The following is a 13598-nucleotide window of genomic DNA, read 5'->3' as shown; positions in this document are numbered from 1 at the left end:
GCGAGAGAGAAAAAGGAGGAGAAAAGGGAGGAGGAGGGGAGAGGACTGAATACTAGAGCCATGATTTCAGATAACTCCATATGCATTTAGGAAATTCTTACCTTTTTACCCATCTAATGTTGTCCCGGGCTTGGAGCGGAAACTAAAGCGCCTTCAATCCAAAGGATATTAGGGACCCTGTAGTGAAGCGCAGCAGAAGTCTGCGCTTGGTATCTTAAATTATAGGGGCCTATGGACCTTGGTCAATAATACTAAATGTACTGCAAATTGTAGCATGTAGGTGGGCTATGTTTTGCACAATAAGAGGTAATATGAAACAGTAATAAAGGTGCAGGAATACTGCCCTTATTTATACACAATGTGGCATGGAATCAAAGCCGAGTATGGCTCTCTTTGATGTCATCACTGAAATATGTTTTAACCTTGCAGGCCAACGAATCTGCACATTCTCATTCTGACAAAACAAGCATATGATTTTGCTTTCCACTTTTTCATTAGGTGCTTTCAGTTAAATGAGATGATTTTGGGACCAATAGAAGCCCTTCTAAGAGCACTGCCTTGCAGAACCAATGGTTTTAATGTGGCAGGCCTGAATATTAAGAGACCATGTTTCTCACATATTAGCTTAGAGAAATCTTGGTCTTCAAGGTCTTGAATAATCAGGCCCCATCTTATCTAGTACTATATCACCCCAGTAGAGCACTTTGCTCTCAGACTGCTGGTTTACTTGTGGTTTGTAGGACATTTAAAAGTAGAATGTGAGGCAGAGCCTTCAGCTTTCCCTCTTCTATGAAATCAGTTCTTAGTTTGGGTTCAGGAGATAGATACCATCTTTACCTTTAAGATTACGCTTAAAACTTTCCTTTTTGATGAAGCATATAGTTAGTGCTACATCAGACCCTGAACCCTCCTTTAGTTATCCTGCAACAGGCCTAGGCGGATGGGTGTTTCTTCTTCAGCCACCTTTTTCACCCACTATGTGTTTGTACACCACTCTGAATTTAATTATTAGTTATTTTTAATCTCCCCCTCTCTTCCACAGGCTCTTTTGCCATGTCTTCCTCCCCTCACCCCAACCAGATGCAGCAGATGGCTGCCTGAGCCTGGTTTTCCCACAAGTTTCTTCCTGTTAAAAGGGAGTTTTTCCTTCCTATTGTTACCAAATGCTTGCTTATATGGTGTCTTGTGATTTTTGGAGATTTCCCCTCAATTATTATAGCATCTTTCTAATATAAAGCTGAATTAAAACTGAATTAAACTGAATTGATTTGAATTTAATATAACACAGAGTGTTGACATTAGCAGTTGTAGTAATTAACAAGTTTTTAACATGTTTATTTCTAATTACGTTAGAGCTTCAGCACAAAGTTTCCTCCCAGCAATCCAGTGTTAGGTACATGCTATAAATGCAAACCTTTAAAATAAATGAGTAAGTAAATAAGTGAGAAAGAAAGAAAGAAAAAAGAAATGTCAGGTAACTTCATCTATACTGCATCTATATCTAAAATATCTGCGGCTCTTAGATGGTTGTTTCCGCCTCTGAGAACCAAGCAGCATAGGATTTTAACCAATTTTATGTTCGGCAGTATGGGAAAATTCCATTCCAAGAGATGGCAATTTCTCCTGTGACACTTGCATCAATAGTCCATAATGTGATATTGCTGTCATAAGACAAGTTGTGTCTTGATTAATTGTGACCCTCGCTTTCTCTCTCCTGGGAAAGCTTACTCACTTGGTTGGCATTTTCATTGCTCCCTACTCCCAAAACAGCTGACAAGTTTAAGTATGTTTTCTGGATGTTTTCAGGAGGGATTCTGGGAAATGTAGTAGGTTTCCAACAGAATTAAACATAGATGAGCCAATTTTAACGGTACGCAAACCAAAAAAGAAGAAAAAAACATCAGTTTTTACAAATTAGTGTTTAAAATGCATGAATAGATTTTTTTTAAATGCACGAATGCTTCAAAAGAGGTAAACTCTGGTCAACCCTTGCATATTGAGGGGATTTTGTGCAGCTGTCAGTATAAATTACAGTATTTTCACAGTAAATGGAGTTTAATCAAAAGAGACAGAGAGAGAAAAAAATTAAACACACCTGAGAAAGATCAGTGGAATTAGACAATAGTCACTTTATCGGCAGTTCACAAGACTGTTGAGTCTTCATTTTGAATTTTTATCATCAGAAACAAACCAAGTGTAAATAATTTGTATTTCATAGAGGAGGCAAGGCGTCTCATTTCCCAAACAGCTCTGGATCTAATTATTTTACCTCGAAATTAGAACTGAGCTCGCTTTAAAAGGTACAAAGGAATCCACTGTAAGCGTGTAATTAATTTTATATTACTATTTACTTTTACGTCAGTTAATTATGGCTTCTATAGATGTGCGCTCCACACGCGGACACACACAGCCTCGCATTACACGTTACATTCACCGTGTATAGAAAGATGGCGGTGGTAAAGAAGTGTAAATTTTACACACATGACTTCCTGTCCTAATCAAGAGCTTTCTCAGCTCCTATCTGAAAGACACACATGACTGACTCCTTCAGTGGGATACCCGCACGCCGTGGAAGTGTGTGATGAGACAGCGAGTGCATGTGTGTATGCAGCCTTGCAGAAGCTCACCAACCCAGCAGTGGAGTGGTAAAGGATATTAGACCGCAATTGCAAAAAGATTGCAAAAAGTGACAGCCTTAATAGAGAAAGATTACTGTGCGCAACATCACTTTGATTTGAGCTGCATACATTTTCCTCACACAGACAGGCTTCTGGACACCTCTGAGCTCTGCAGAATGGATGCATTGTTAGAATGAATGTATATATATGTGTGTGTGTGTGTACACACAGGTGTACTGTGTGTGGTCAGATCAATTTTTTTTAGAAAGATGCAATTCTGTTTATCTATTTGGTCGTAAAATTCTTTTGGAGAAATACACATTAATGCACAGAACTTGAAAAATAATTAATGTTCATTTGCTGGTCAAACTGCATGCACAATAGAGGAAACATTAATGAGGCTGTCTCTCCTGCTCAGCAGTGAATTACAGTATGCCAGCTTTAAGTTATTCACTTCAATCTGCATGTCATAACATGACCTTTCTAAAAGTTGAAAAGAGCTTTTCTGTGAAAATGTCAGTGTTTTTCATTATTTACAGTTAATTACTTCATAAATGTTTCTCTGTTACTCTTCATCAAATCAAGCCACAAAATTACGTTATAGCAAGAATCAGTCAGAAGTTGTGGCAAAAAGTAAAGCACTTCTTGAATCTTTGGCTCTTTGAAGCCTTAAAATAAATCCTGTTATCAGCCTCGTGTGGTACACAATGCATGATTTGTCAGTAGCCAACCCCATAGGCCAAATCATTTGGTTAATTAGAAAACACTTCCTAGAAGGTTTACATCTCATTTCCACCTCATTAAAATAACAATCTCCATCACAACAGCCTTCAATACAGCTGGTGTCAAGTACAGTATCAAATCTGGGATGGTGCCAGGGGAAAAGATGTCAAAATAAAAGTCCCCCGCCTCAGGTCAAAATATTCTCAAATCCCTGCGGTGGACGATCAGTATCAATCAGAAATAAAGTTTGTTAGCGCAGTGCCTGGAATGTGAGCAGGACAAAAGCACCAGGGAGGTCCTTTATTTAGCTAATTCTCCTCTATTTGAGATGTACATATTTCTACAGTGCTTTGATAAGGCCTTGGGGACATGCATGTTTTAATTAGACCTGAGCAGCCTGGTTGAGCAGTTCATAGAGAACTTTGAACATTTTTGCTGAAAGCCTCTCTCTCTTTGTGACAGGCAATGTGTAATTAGTGGCATATGTGCATTTGCATATATGCACCCTGTGACATGTTGCATCTTATTTGAATAAGTAGACATGTCTCGATGTGATATCCCTGAAGTGAATACATGAATATGAGCTGCTAATTATACCAATCTTGCAAATGATCTATTTAAATATTAATATGCTTCCACTTTGCATTGTTTGCTAGTCACTTTTTTAGTCAGTGAGCTGTGTGCGTTTGTTTGTGTCACTTCCACCTAGGCTGCAGTGGGTATTGTCCTCTTTGCCTAAAGAGCGTACGTGTATCTCAGCATGTTGTTTCATGTGTGGAAGCATGTGCTGTCTGGATGCGTATATATGGTCTCCAGTGGAGACAGACAATGTGCTATTCTCACTCAACAAAGACAATAAAAGCCAATCAGTGAGGCGACTGTGTATGACAAGCTGCAGAAAGGGAAAAGTCAGTCAGAGTGTGCAGCTTTCCATTTGTCAAAGAAACTGTATCTAGACCACTGTTTGACAGGCTGTTTTATTGTTATTTTATATACATTATTCCATTTATAGTATGTATCTTATATACATATTTGCCAAACTTTGATAATAAGTTAACAACTTCTCTTAAAAATGTTGAAAACATCTAAAATGAACAGACATGACCTCTGTATCTGTCTGACAATAAAAGTCTCACTTGGCTACATCAGTAAATATTATGCTCTCGGTTACATTGCATTATCACAAGGCTAACAATGGTTATCACTCAGTGCAATAAGGGTAAACAAAGAGTGACCCAGACTAGGGAAAACATGTGACGAACAGCATGTAAAATCTCCAGCGTAAATTCATGTGTCATAGTTACATGTCACAAAGTGGGCTCAGAAAATGTGAAACAAGTGAAATTGGATGGTGTAACTGTACCAAACCAAAAACTGAACAACTTCCCAAACAGAAGACTAAATCGCATTTACTGCAGACGAAGATGCAAAAAAAGCTGTAACTTAAATGTTTTAAGCTCCTACATTTCTTCTGCTTATCCAATTCAGGGCCCATCCATGAAACCCATCGCAGCCAATTTAGAACCTAACAAGCATCCCTTTGAACTGTGAGAATAAGCCAGAGGACCTGGAGAGAACCCACACAGGCAAAGAGAGAACATGCAAACCCCACACAGACAGGCTCCAGCCAAACCCTGCACCTTCTTGCTGTTATGCAACAGTGCTAATCTCAGCACCACTGTGTTGCCACTGCATTTTTAAGCCTCATGACATGATCAGATGAAGAGCTTTTTTTCTGTTGCTATAATGGTTCGCTTCCCTACAACACACTGACATGTCTTTAGCGATTTTTTTATCGGTTTTTTAAACTTAAATGTCCAAAAAGATCATGTGTATTTTTATATCATTAAAATAAGCAGCACTGCAAGAGAAGGCATTATCAAAAATTCAGTGTCTAGGTAATCCATACCTTCTAGTAGTGGTAATACTTCAAAGATATACTTGATTATTGTATGTAATGGTTGCATTATAGGCATTTAATAAAAAGATACAAATATTTAACTTATTTAGTATGCTTACCTATAGACCTATATCTTTGATCTTATCTTGTTAGGATGTTTCAAATCTGTGTAGTGCAAATTTAAATTTTGTAAGCCTGCTAACGTGTCAAGAATGTACTCTGAAATCCAAAAATTCTTTTTATTCAGATGTTAAAGGTCAATATATTATTTTTTTACACACACTGGTAAAATGTAATTGCACTCATCTTTTGATTCCCCACGCTGATGTTTGCTGCTGAGTGTGCTGGACAATGAAAAGCCTCTGGACAAAGCGAGGCCAGGCTGATGAACACTACTCAGCCTTAATTGCATGCAGTTTTGATGTAAGGCAATCGCGAGGTCATCTGTTTGAAGTGGGTAGGTTTGTTTGATCCATCTTTGTGTTGAGTCTGTGCATGTGGGTGTTTGAGTGTCTTATCACCAGCTACCTAGTGCGATTAAGAAACCAGGTAGAGCACAATATGTTTTTGTATGTGTGCTGTGCGAGCAGGCCTGAGCGTGCACATCTGCATAAACATGCTGAAGTTTAATGGAGGTCTGTCTGAGACTTCACTGTATGTCTGCAACAGTAAATTAATCAGCAGCACGAACTACAAGACACTCCTGCCTTCAAACTCATTAAAATGAGCAAGGCGTAACTGGGAAATATACTCTTTGCGAATTAAGTTGTGTGTCCTAATTGTTTTCGTGTTTGTGGGTCTTTCGACAACTTCAGAAGGCATTTGTTGTTGCTTGATGTATGCTTGCTGCGCCCGAGGCAGTGTTTTTTATGACCATTATTATTCAAATGAGCTAGAAATGTGTTTTGAAAGTCCTAAATCATTGAGCATGAATGGCTACCCTTGGCGTTTATAAATGACTTTCCACACAAGCAAACCTCCGCCTACATGGCTTACTCGACTGCTCATTTGGGTATTTGAGGTCTGTCAACAGAATTTGTGTCAGTCGTCCACTGGCATGACAAGTTGCATTAAAAAGTTTGACAAGATTTTTCACTACTGTTTTTGACTTTTTGAGTGATAAATAGCACTGCGTGGGTAAACAGAAATGTGCATAAAAAAAAAACGATCTCCAGTCGATGATCAGCAGGTGAGAAACTAAAAAGAGTCTTAGGTCTTACATGAAATGTTAATGGTTTTGTTGTTATGCACTGTTTGGTAGATTATACAGAAATACACTAATGAATGTAGTATCACTGCATAGTCATCCAGAAAAATGAATATGATTATAAAAACATCTAAAGTTTACCGTATTTTTATAGATTCAGTGTCATAAATGTGGTCATAGATGGTATAGACTGGAAAAGAAAACGGCCATCAAAGTTTACATGTTCAGACTGCTGGTTTAGTTTGACAGTCAAAAACAATGACCGTGGAAAACAGTCATTGGTCAAAAAAATCACAAAATAGTTGATTGATTAAGTTTTCTATTGTTGAAGAATAAATAACAATAATAATAGCAAACATTCATATTTAATAAGCTAGCTTTGGATATTTTTGCTTAAAAAATTGTTTTGTAATGATAGATTTTCTGCTTATCAATTAATCTAAATTAAATAATTTGTAAGTAAAAATAATAATAAGTAAAATACCACAAAGAGTAAAAACTATATTTCAGTTTTTACTTTCACAATAAAAAAGGGACTTGACAGGTAGGTTGTCCCGACTGTTAGAGATCTGGTACCATAGTGGTTTATACCAGTGGTTCTGGTTCGCAAACTGTGGTACGTGTACCACTCGTGGTACTTGGGCTCCATCTAGTGGTATGCGGGAAGTCTCCAGATTAAATAATATACCATGTTAAGGCTGAGGGATTTCTGAAAAATTAAAACGTATAGCTCTGCTATCACTTCTGACATAAAGTAAGACAGGGAACTAAACAGCAGTGATGTTTGTAGGGTTACTGAAGTTTGGCTAGCCGGTATATATGATGTGCTACATGGTGGCTAGCTACACATCTATGTTAGCATAATATAAACACAGTGAAGCTGGAGGATGAACGCTAACTTTTTTTCCACTCGATAAAAGTTACCGTGAGGGTTCCCGATGTTTTGGGACAAATGCAATCGCATGGCAGGATGCTGTAAACGGACCAAACTTCAGTCAGGAGAACAACTGAGATAATCCATCCACATTACGAGGTTAGTCATTAATATACTGCTGCATGGGCTGAGCTGTAGTTACATCGTAAGGTTTTAAAAACGGAACTTTAAAATGAAGAGTGGTAAAAAAAAAAACGAGAGAGGCCGACAGTGATCAAAGCCTTTTTTAGGTGCTTGTTCAGATTAAATAGAACGAGATACAAAGCATTAAAACACGTTAAAAACACACATTACAGCCCTGATAAACACAGAGTAGTTTTTGTCACTTGTCATATCCTGTTTATGACAAAATAAATAACATTAATATAAGAAATACAATCATCTCGAGATTGTGGCTATAAAAGTTTAGGGCAGTTTATGACTCTTGCTGTATGTTTTAGGTCTTACTGCCAAAATGAATTTGGATGGATCAGGTTTCAAAAGTCTTTCAATTGCGTTGGTTTTCTTGATAAGAAAGCAGTGGAAATGCAATTTTTTCTCATTTGCAATTTAAAGAATGGTGATAAGCTTCCCCCAAACATCCTCCATGTCATTCTGAATCTTCCTATAATTTTTTTGTCTTCCCTTTGCTAAAACACCATGCAACACCATTTAGCTCTGTTTTTTTTAATGATAGCTAAAGTTATGTTAGCATTTGCACACACTTCAGCACATTTGAGAAACTGCTCAACTGTCTGCAATTTGAGCAATACTGTGGTTTTATATGTGTTTGTGATCAAAACAGATAGTCTCGTCTCAGTTGAATAGTTTTATCCTCCAAAGTGTGTTAGAATCGTTTCATTGTGTAAGTCGCTGCATGAAAAATAGTCAATTTAAATGTCAAAATCTGCCAAGACCACCAGAGTTACAACAGTTTGGAAACACTGCAGGAGCCTGTTCAGAGCCAGAAGAGGAAGAAGACTACAGATATATCACTTTGTAGTCAAGAACAGACAAAAAGAATATATGAAGATGCCGAAAAGTTGAGAGGATGACTCGGGCAGTTTTCCCCCCATACATTGCAAGGGAGAGCATTAGATGTCAGGCTGATGAGAATCTGTGGCCAAGGACTGCAGCAAAAGCATTCACAACATATTTTCTCGTCCTTTTCACTGTGGTATAATATTGCACATTGCAGGCCTGCTTTATTTCTAAATGACATGTTCTTCTTTAAATTGATGGTCAACATGCTTTTGTTCTGTTTCGTTCTATTTACATTACTTTTCTTTCTCTGTTTATTGTACTTTAGATATAGAGATAGGGGAAAAAATCAGATTAAATGTAAATACAAGTGTGCTTTTGCTTCACAAAGTGGAATGGAAAAACCTCGCGTTCTTAAAATGTGAGGAATTTTCACTTTTCATACATAATAGCTGTTATTTATCCTCAGAAAGATAATAGTCTGGTACAGCAGGCATTCACTGCTGCTGAAAAAAAAGTAGGGCAAGACTGGAAATTAGAAGATGAGGATCAAAAACTTTAAAGCCCCATGCACATCAACCATAGTGTTTTGCTGAATGTAGGAGCTGTTTTGACGACTGCACCTTCAGAGCTAAGAACTCTGAAGACATATTGGAGAAATGAGCCAAAGCAATTGAAATAATCTGTAAAATAACAACAATAATAATAATGAAGACTATACTCCACTTTTGATACAGTAACTAACACAGAACTTTTTCCTCTGTTGATCAGATTCGAGTTGTAGATGCTGTATTTCCCAGAATAAGGCTTTCTGCTTACACTCACATGTACACACATACAAACGCACGTGCAGTCTCGTGCTCCATGTCTCATATTGTGTCCAGACATGCTAATATGCACACAAGCACACATGCACACACACAGACCACATCTTGATTAGGTTTTCATAAAGTCTGGGACTATGCTGAGTCTGTAATTGACTTTGACAGCAGAAGCCTCCATGTCCTATGGCTATGTTAAACGAACAATTTACATCTTCATTTCAAATTCTACATGGATAAAAAGCTATTAATTACATTAGTCTGCAGAGAGTCATTCCAGCTGTGTAGAATGTGTGTGTGTGTGTGTGTGTGTATCTCTGTCTGTGTATATCTCTCATCCTTATACTGTATACACTTTTGCTCATTTGTATATTAATGCTGTCTTGCGGCCAAACAATAGCTGGTAAGTGCTTCTCCAGAGATGAGTTTATGAGTGTGGAAAGGACTTTTACTCTCATGTATTGCTTTGCAAAGTAAACACACGGCCACTCCTATATGAGCATTTTATGGACAGGGGAACATTTATCACATCTATTGACTTGGCACAGGTTGCACAGACATTGAGCTTTACACGGTTTTCCGTTCATTGCTTGTAATGCGGTTGACGAGTTTCAGATTTTGTAAAACAAAATCTTGCATAGATAGATAGATAGATAGATAGATAGATAGATAGATAGATAGATAGAGAAAAACACAGGCAGACATGGAAAGATTAGCTCAATCAAAGGGGAAAAACATGCATAACAAAAAAAGGGGGAGATGAAAATGTTTTTGCATGACTATCAAGCAACTTTTCTCTCTAAGAGTGCTCCCTGTCAGCTTCAAAGAGCACTTTAAGAGGCTGGGAAAGTGGCTCTCTGAACAGCAGCGAGAACAGAAGCATCTCAGCCATCATCTCTCAGCCATCTGCGTTATGGGGAGAACAACACAGACCCCTGTGTTTGCTTTGGAGATAGAACGATCAAAGAACAGCACTAACCATATAATGAAGGGACAGATGGACCTTATATGAAGTGGAGAGAGACAGAGAGAACTACAGCAAAATGGGAGGAGAGAGAGAAAGAGAGAGGTGTAGACAAAATCAAACTGCAAATGCAACAATCTTTTTAGGAGAGAGAGAGAGAGAGGTGTGCAGGGGGGATATGATGTGGTGAAAAAGTGCGAGCCATCTCGTCGCATGCAGACTGCCTGCGCTGAATGAGAAAGCTAAAAGGTAATTTCACGGATAAAGAGGAGGCCTAATGCATAGAGGTAATGTAGCAGGGGATGGAACAAAGGCAAACTTTCATCTCTTTAAGCTTGGATGGAGAGAGAGTGAGAGAAAGCGAGAGAGAAAGCTTTGATGCTTTGAAAATGATAATAACAATCTCAAAGTCAGCCTCAGAAGAGAATGTGCCCCCCCCACACACACACCAAACCACCACCACCCCCCTCACTGTGCCCCATCCCCTCCTCTTCTGCCCCCTACCACTTAATACAACTGCACAATGACTGTCTAGGACAAGGTGGGCTGTGGGTGTGTGTGTGTTAGTGTGAGGAGGGGAGGGGGGTGGTGGTATTGGGGGGGGGGGGAGCAAATTGTGACACTTAGGGCCTCCAAAATTACTCCTGGAACAAACACAATGATGGCGAGTATAAAGAGACTCATTATATGTGAGATTAGACGACTTTAGTGGACACACAAAGGGGGTGAATTTATGTAAAGATCACATTTCTCATAGGTGGGATTTAAAGCTACAATGAAATATGAATGTTGAGAAAAGATTCATGGACCGTGGCTCTCTTTCTCTCCATCTCAGCTCCATACAGAAGTGAAGAACTGCCGTCGTTCTTTCTTCAGCTCTGTTGTCTCTGCAGGAAAAAAGCCCACATTGTTTTCGGAGCTTGTATCTGCCTCTTTTCATTCTATAATTCACATCGCCTGTGGAAATGATGGGCATTACGCCCCATCTGCCTTCAAAATGATGAGAGGTGCATGAGATGAAGAGGTGTCGCTGAAGTGGGAGCACCTATTGTCTTTCAAGTTAAAGAAAATCCAGTGTACGCTTGGTTCTTTGGACAACGGCTCAAGTGGAAAACATTTTCAGCATGAGGTTTATTAAGAAATAGGATGCCTTCTCAAAAAAACTAGAATAAAAAAGAAAACACTTCAAATATATGCTTTTTGCAGAATTAAACAAAGTGGTTGGTTGATGAATACATGAATACTAAGTGCATTTCTATTTGTCAAATGCAACATACAGGCTGCAGCTGTCAATCACACGCCACTCTTTGCTAATCTATAATGAAATTGTAACTCGAGCTATATATGATTAAAAGCAATTATAGAGTTGAGAATTAGGCTTTGCCATAATTTTGGCGCAATTTTCACTATTAAAAGCAAAGTATGAAACAATTTGTATCCCTTTTATTGTCTTTACACTGAACAGGTGATGCATCTAACTGTGTCAAACCATCTGAGTGCTTTAGCTCGTGATCTTTGACCCTCCGGGGCTGCAGGGATAAACCATTAGATGAGAACGTCGAGCCACTTTGTGTGTGTATGTGCACGCATGGCTGTGTGTGTGAGTGTGTGCGTGTCTATCAAGTGGATCTCCTCCCCCACTTTTCCTTCATAGAAAACACAATTTAACACCCAATCTTCAATTATTCAAACCATTTGCTTCGAATGCAATCTGACCCACAAATGTTATCGCACATCTCTAGACAGTCGATCTTGGATGGCTTTAACCCATCTAAATGTAATGTATAATATTAATACCTTTTACAAAATAAATGCATGTAAATGCATTGTTTAAATCAACAAATAGATATGCTAGTCTGCGATTCAAGCGCTGGCTCAGAATCTTAAGCGATCAAATCATTCACTTCTCAATCAGACTGAAATTATCCATATAATTCCTGCTTTGTTCCGAGGTATGGCTTTCTCCTGTTGATGGAGAGAATTTGAGTTCTGATCACAGATTAAATTCCAGCATGAAATGTCCTTGTGTCTTACCTCATTGGTTATTCTGTGCTGGTTAGCACCAATTGCGCACAGAGAAAAGACCTTTTTTATCCTTCCTCCCTCATTTCGTTTTTCTCTCCTGACCCCTCTGAGTATCACCAGACCTCAAAATTGCATTGAATATATAAATGCTAATGCTAATAACTGCTAGCAGGAGAAGATAATGTCCTTGACTGGTACAAGAAAAGATCCTTTTCTCTTACATGACTCACTGCCTCTGAATAACATTAGGAGAGTTCACATCCCAGGCTCTTATTTCTCTCTTACTCTGTCTCATTCTCTCTTTTTTTTCTTAATTTACTTGAACCCCCCCCCCCCCCCCCTCCAAATCTAGCCCTCTTGTAACAGAAAAAAATATTCAGCTGAAGTGTAAAATATTAATTCATTTATCTGAGTGATAAGATCTTGCTGCCTCGCTCGAAATTCCAATGACATCCATTTGCCATTAAGTCAATGCAACACACAAGCAACGAGGCCTCTGGAGCTTGTCTGCCTTTGCACCATCCTCCGCATCGCCGCTCCATTTTTATGCCTCTGGAAGCTTTTCATGGTAGGAATTAAACTATAATACTTGTTTCAGTGGCATGCATGTTAATGGCTGCAGCAAAGCTGTCATTTAAGAGAAACGAGGAAACAGCTGCAGCGAACAAAATGGCCTCTCGTGGAAACACCCAGGATGTCTTTGGGACTTTTTATTGTCTCTCTAAAGATGGAGATCATCCTGATACTAAAATCCCTGCAGTTCTGGAATGAATGTTCAATTGTTATTGTGCATTCTGATTGGTCTCTGTTTAAGAGTGTCCAGTGGGGTCCAAAAAGCCTCTTAGGCCTTCCCAATAGGGCCTGTCAGTAACAATAGAGGAATTAAAGGACCCTGCACTGGCAAAAAAAAAGCCCCATGACATGAATAAGAAGCCAAATATTCTATTGTTTCATATAGGAACTTGGTTCTCTTTGAAGATGGATGTGAAGAGAGCTGCACGGCAGAATTTGCCCTTGCCTAAGTTTCTTAAAAATGAATTATTTCTCGTCTGGCAGGCAGCTCTCCGGAGGTGAGAGGCTGCCTCTTAACATGAGCAGGTATCAGTCTTAAAACTGCTCAAAGTAATTGTACCTTTGAAGTCACACACATCACAGATGGCACAGTCAATATTGCACCAACTTGTCTGAGTACTTTCCCCCCAGTCTCTGCTACAGTTCTGCTCTTTTCCTTGTGACGAAAAATACATTATTTGTCACAAACTTTTTTTTTCATTAAAAGGGGCCAACCATCAATCAGTCCTGCAATCACTCATGCAATCACATTAATCATTCTTCTCTGCCTTATTTGCGTCATTTTGGATAAGAATGTTCAGACCCCAAGTGGAATATACTTCACAGTTACTTCTGCTTCTTTATATACCTTTGACAGCATACTCCTCAAACCAC

Source organism: Perissodus microlepis, chromosome 9 (assembly GCF_051167445.1).
Source record: "Perissodus microlepis isolate ML-2025 ecotype Zambia chromosome 9, ASM5116744v1, whole genome shotgun sequence".
In the NCBI taxonomy this organism is placed as follows: domain Eukaryota; kingdom Metazoa; phylum Chordata; class Actinopteri; order Cichliformes; family Cichlidae; genus Perissodus; species Perissodus microlepis.
Note: the sequence above shows the minus strand (reverse complement) of the source record.